This window comes from Carassius auratus, chromosome 31, assembly GCF_003368295.1.
Source record: "Carassius auratus strain Wakin chromosome 31, ASM336829v1, whole genome shotgun sequence".
NCBI lineage: Eukaryota > Metazoa > Chordata > Actinopteri > Cypriniformes > Cyprinidae > Carassius > Carassius auratus.
The window spans coordinates 8,996,109-9,002,697 of record NC_039273.1 but is presented as its reverse complement, the minus strand read 5'-3'; positions in this window follow the sequence as shown (position 1 = coordinate 9,002,697).

Here is a 6,589-nt window from a genome sequence, read left to right as displayed (position 1 = left end):
GTACATTGGAAAATATGACAAAAAGGTGGCACAGCTGCATCCACAAGGAAGTGGCAAGAGGAACTAATAGACGCAGACAAGTTACAAAAAGGAAACTCCTTGTCTATATACACTGTGATTTAAAAAACAGTGTCTAAAAACATCCCTGATGTAACATAAGCTGTTAATAATTAGAGGCAAAACTGTTCATTAATGTATGATGTGCTTGTGACCACTACATTTAAATTTAAATGCCAAGCAACTGTCAGTGCTGTCTAGATTCAGTTCATTCAAACGACTCATTCAGAGTCCAAAACAGTTAAGATTATACAAATTAAACTAGACAGTTTCAAGCCATGATTAAATTGATTAAACAAACATGCAATCATAAAAGATCAATATATCAATGTAGTTCAATATATAGTGATTAGGCTATTTGGTTAAGGAAAATATAAACATACTGTACCATCACACTCTTGCCGCTCTGTAAAATGTGTGAACAAATGACTAAATTCAAGGCTGGCCTCGACCTGATGAGTCAACATCCTTTCAAAGATGCTTCTAAAAGTCAAAAGAACAACTCAGCACAGCATAAAATAAAAATAAAACTATTGGAGTTTTAATGTTTTGGAACGTTTATAAAGCTGGAGAAATTATCTAACATTAATGAAGAGACAACATCCATGAATATAAAAAGAGGAACTCTTACCTATTGGCAAACACTGAATTTGTTTGTAACATGCACACACTTATTTAGATGCATAATACTTATTTAACTGGTCTTGGTAAAATGAGGACAAGTGCATGAAAAACCAATGGAACCTGTCTGAACAACCTGTCAAAAACAAACTATTTGCATCACATCTAACTGTACTGTTCAATACTCAGGAGTGGAAAATTCCAACAGTGGTTTTTCTGAGTACTCTCTGTCAGAGACATGTGAAACAGGAAAGATGGAAACATGACTTGTGTATCCAGACTTTAAATATAGCTGTAAATGTGCCCATTTCTGTGACAGGTTGCTGCATGTTCTTTCACCTCCCTGGATATTATAAAGCCAGACATTAGCACTGCACCAGAGAAATGCTGCGGTGTAAAAAGAAATGAAAACTTAAGTTTTAATGCAGATCAAAGAATATTGAATAACTAAAAAGACACACAAACATATTTAAAACATGGATTCAAAAAAGGAACCACATGATTTATGTATTTTTTTTAAATTTATGCTGTAAATGTACTGTTTTTATCTTTTTCTCTTTTTTATCAGCTATTTCTAGCTAATTTATCCCATAGAAACCAATTTTGTTTGTGCAACCCATTCTACTAATGTTTATTTAGTAATGTTAAATAATGAAACCAATTAATTAATTAAAACATGACGTACATTTTTGAAAAATTTTCAAACTCAAAATTCTTTATTCTAAACCTGCATTTTGAAAAAAATTCTAAATTATCTTACCATTTGCAGTGAAAAATTATATTTCATTTATCATGAAAAACATTTTATGGAATGATACTGCTTTGGAAAGTATACAGCATGAATATAATAATATATTTTTTATTATTGCAAATCTATTTTGATATTTCAATGAATAATTAGATCATTTATTAAAAGAAACTAAGTTTTATATTATATAGTTTTACATATTAGTTTGTTTTAATTTTATTTAAATACTTATGCTTCATATTTTTCAGTTATGAGCAGTAAAACATACCTAATTCCAACCCATGATATAGCAGGAACTTTGACATACTTTTATTTACACTTAAATTCCAGCTTTAATTTTCTTTTTTTTCTTTTTTGTATTATAATACTTTTTACAGTGAAGAAATTTTACAAAGCTATTGACATCAAAAAGACAAATTATGTACTGTGTATGATATAAGTGCTTATTCACTTTTCTTACATGAGCAGTGAAGGCATCTCTCTTCAGGGCTGTGTGGAACATGTCTTATCAACAACCAAACCTAATGCCAAAATTCATAACACTGTTACAAAACCTTCACTTATCCAGAGGGACAGATACAGCATAGAAACACCTGAAAAACATGTGAGCTACCGAGGTTGCTGAGTTCAGATATGTTACGAACAGCCTCCAGGAAAATACCTCTCAAATGAAACTGTGCTTTCTCAAGCTGAGAGCAGTGCTTCCAGTCCACAAGCTAATTGCAGACTAGCCTCAAAGACAGAGCATGTCAATCAAAAAAAAAAAAAAAAAAAAAGGAAATCAATAAAAACATTTACATTCACATCAACAATGAAAACTATAAACCTAAATACTTGAGTACAATTACTTGAGAAGGGTGGATTTAAGGCCTGGGAAATTTTGAATAAATGCCAAATATATAATAAAATACTCCAAGAAACAAGAATTGGATTGAAATTCATCTTTAATTGCAGTACCATTTGAAACACTTAAGATTGTTCAAATGGATTTAACCATTTAATTCAGCTCTTGGGAGTTCTGGGGTACAACATTTAAAATATTCTACTGCAATTTAAATACTTCCAGGAAACCAAAGGAAGGACTCACAAATTATTATTATTATTTTTTGGTAATCTGTGCAGGGTGGTCTTGCCATCGCAACCAAAAACACACTTCTTTTATGACATTTCGGTCTCTCGCTCTGATCAGTGAATGTCTGTTCTCTGCTATACGGGAGCGCGCGCTCTTCCGGGAGAAGTGCTCTTAGGACCCATATAAGGAAATTCCGCTCCATCTAACGTCACACAGACCCATACTCGAAAAAAACTTTCCGAAACTTGTGACAAACCGGAAGGAGTATTCCAAAAATACTCCTTCAAACGTACAACTTAATTTTTGAAACTTTGTCCATGTTTAGCATGGGAATCCAACTCTTTAACAGTGTAAAAAACTCAGTATGCATGAAATAGCATTTCACCCCCCACCCCCTTTAATCTTGTTCCAGCTGAATTTTTAACCATTACTGCCCACTTTTTTGTATCAAGTCTCATTTTCTATTTTGCGATCTTGCATGCTTCTGGGTAAAGTAAGCACATCTTACAAGATAAGATATATATCAATGAGCTCAGGATCTGTTGAACAGCCAATCTTCCAACATGATCTTGTCAGTCTGTGAAATCTGACTCCTGCAGCTCGTGTTGGTGTTACGTATAGGGGAGCGTGAAGACAGGGTTGGATCCAAATGCAGCTTTATTAAATCAGTGTAGTTGAACAAGTAGTGTCAAACACAGGCAAAACAGGTATAGACAGGGTGAGACAAAAGAGTATTCCAATAAACAGGCACTGGTCATGGCAGGCAGCAAATAGTCAAAACAAGGTAAACCGTCCAAGCTCAAAACACAAGCCAAGGCAAGGCAAGAAAACACATGAACACTCAATATGTAGCATACGCAAACGCACTGAGAGTCTGAGCAACCTTAGTCAGTTTCATCAGGTGCACGCACTTGGCCCATAGTTAATTTCTGGTCTGTGTTTGTTTATCAGTCTGGCTATGGCGACATCTACAAACACAGTTAAAGTTAAGGTGATGAGTAGACTGAAATTGGGCTCAGTTGGTTGTGCTGTGGGATGTTTTACCCATACATTTATTTATCTTTGGCACCGAAGCTGACCGATTTTCCAAAAGGCTTCATTGAATAAACTTGAGCATGTATTGCACATTGAAAAATCAAAATGAGACACAGGTGTTTATATATATATATATATATATATATATATATATATATATATATATATATATATATACACATATATATACACATACACACACACACACACATATATATCATTGTATTTCTGAAGGAAGACTATCTTTAATAAGACTATTCAATTTTTGATGTCATTTTCTTTACATTTTGCATGTTAAATGCCTGATAAAGCAGCGTTTATATACAGAAGATACTGGGGAAACTTCGGTTTCTCCCGCTTTAAAGCACCTCCTGATGGCAGAGAATGAATTAGCATTTTCAGTAAATCTGATTTACGCAGCAAACATATTTTGCCAGTAATCAAAATAATCTACTCTAGAGGGACTACTTAGCTGTTGTTATTGATCCTATTTGGAAGTTTACAGGAAGTTAAGTTAGAGCCACCAAAGTTTGTTTATGTTGTTGCTGTTGAAACCATAGACAGTAAAAGAAATGGACAAAGCGACCCCATTGGAACTCAATTGAGACAAGTGAAGCCCAGTTTTAGCGGTTTTTAGCACTTCCGTTTCTGATGCACAGACTCAAACTAAGCTTGATGACGTCAGCAACCTGTCTGACAGATGTAAATCTTCTAGTAGCTGTGCGTGAAAACTGCCATCGTTAATCTTGCAGAGACGGCGAGCTTGAGCGGGGAGTTTTTTGGCGTGAGTGAGCAGGAGTAAGTATTCTGATTAATTATTTTGTATAGTATTTTAAAATGTAACGCCAGTACGCCATATTAAGTAATTGCCTGCGAGCTTCTCCTCCTGTCTGTACGGTCATGCGACAGAGAGTCGAGTGGTTATGACGCAATCGTTAGCCTATTTTTACAAAAACTGTTTATACGGGGCCATAATGTAACAAAGAAGGCAATGGAGCCCTTTATACATTGTCGTGTATCTTTAGAAATAAATAATGGACAAACGGAGTCTTTAAACACCTCAGATGTAAAGTTATTCGCTGTCAAAGTGACGCCAAAATGAATGGGAGTCAATGGGAATGCTAACGCAAGTGAAGTTCTGCTACAAGATGGTGGCACCCGGCCGACTTCAACTTCCGGTCGACTTCCTCGCTGCCTGGTTGAAATGTGCTGCTGATGGAGAACAGTTGTGAGTGTAATTTGTTCCAGGTACGGGTTTGTGGCAAATGTAGTCCATGGTGAGAATTGACTGGTTTCGTGACAGTTGGATGAAGGGTTGTCAAGTCCGCAATTTTTCATGGAATCAGGCTATTTTTAAACTGTTGCCGTGGGTTAATTTCTCTTGTGGGTTAAATATTTGAATTATTGCAATTAATATTTGAATTATTATTGCCGCTGGTAAGGAAGCCTTTTAGTTGTATTTATGATCAATGTGCATAACAATGACTGTAAAATATTATAATATAGTGGTATTTTTTTATTTTTTTTTATGTTTTTATATAGTAATAATATTAGAACATGTCCAGTTTAAGAGATGAACAATAATTATAGATAACATATATCAGCATGTTTATAATTATTTACATAACAAACAATAATTATTAAATAAATAATACTAGCACTGCCTTTTCTAAACTAACACAACATTTGACAGAAGTTAAATCAGTCTTTTCAGCCTTTAATTAAATGTTTCTCCAGTAGATGGTGCTGAACATTTCTACCTGACCAGTCAGACCAGTCAGAGATGTTTTATCCACTAGATGGTAGTAAACAATAGCTTATCTTGAGGAAAAGGGAATATAAATCCATTGTCTTTGCACAGGTCATTTTATTATCTTATGATAGAGATAAAAGACAATATAATTTATTAGTTTCAACATTAATGCAGAGAATTTATGAATATATCCTTTATTAAGGAAATCATGTTTTTCTGAAGGCATCAAAATTGTTCCTGTAAGAGTGCTTTATTTTATCTTATTGACAGTATGACAGTATGGGTTCTTAATTTTTTGCTGTTGTTATTGTTTTGATGTGAAACTAACAACTGCAAAGCCTCCTCCCCTCCATTTTCCTGCAATACTAGGCCTATTGTTTCTGTTTTTGAGAGCTTTTCTGTTGTTTTGAGGACTGACACTCCCCCATCTCTCTCCCTCCCTCTTTCACAAGCTCTTTCGCTCTCTCGCTGTCTGCTTTTTGACGTATTGAAAAAAAAGTTGCATTTTTGGTTTGATAAGAAACACCTACATGCTGTTACACTTTTGACTTCAATCAGTATGAAGTTCAAGGTGCCATGTCCTTCATCAGGGATGCCATATATGTCATAACAAATATGTGTTGTGAAAATGTCCATTCATTTGCTGTGATCGCTGAGGTGGAACTCTTCTCCAGTGACAAGCCCAGAGAACTCATTAACCCACCTTACTGGATAATCAACTGAATCAGAATGGATGTGAGAGAGTGAGGCATCGCAATGCCATCTAGCCATGTGTGAAATCACAGAGCTGGACAAGATGAGGTGGCAATCTCTAACACTCCTCCTTTTCTTTATCCGAGATAAGAGTCTAAGAAAAAAACATCAACTTTATTATGTATTTTATATATAGGATAATGGTTATATAGAACTTATTATTAACTGCACACACATGTGAGAGGTGTAGGATATTGGATTGAACTTGTCATTATGATTACGAGTGTAAATTTTAATGTGTGGGAGCTTCCTTTGTATATTTACAGTGTTCTTTGGACTCACCAAGTCAAATAAATGCAATTTGTGATTTACTTTTTTTGATGACACACTAAGATTCTTCAATAAAGAAAATAAACAACATTACTATGCTAAATATCCAAAATCATTTGGTAATATTTTGTATATCATGTGCATATAACTACTTTCTGTGTACTCACTGACACTATACGTTTTATTATTATTGTTATTTTTGTTTGTTTTTTCGCCTCGCGTCAATGGCGTTCGCATCACCATGGCAACTTCCGAGGGGAATCCGTCTGCTCAGGCTGGA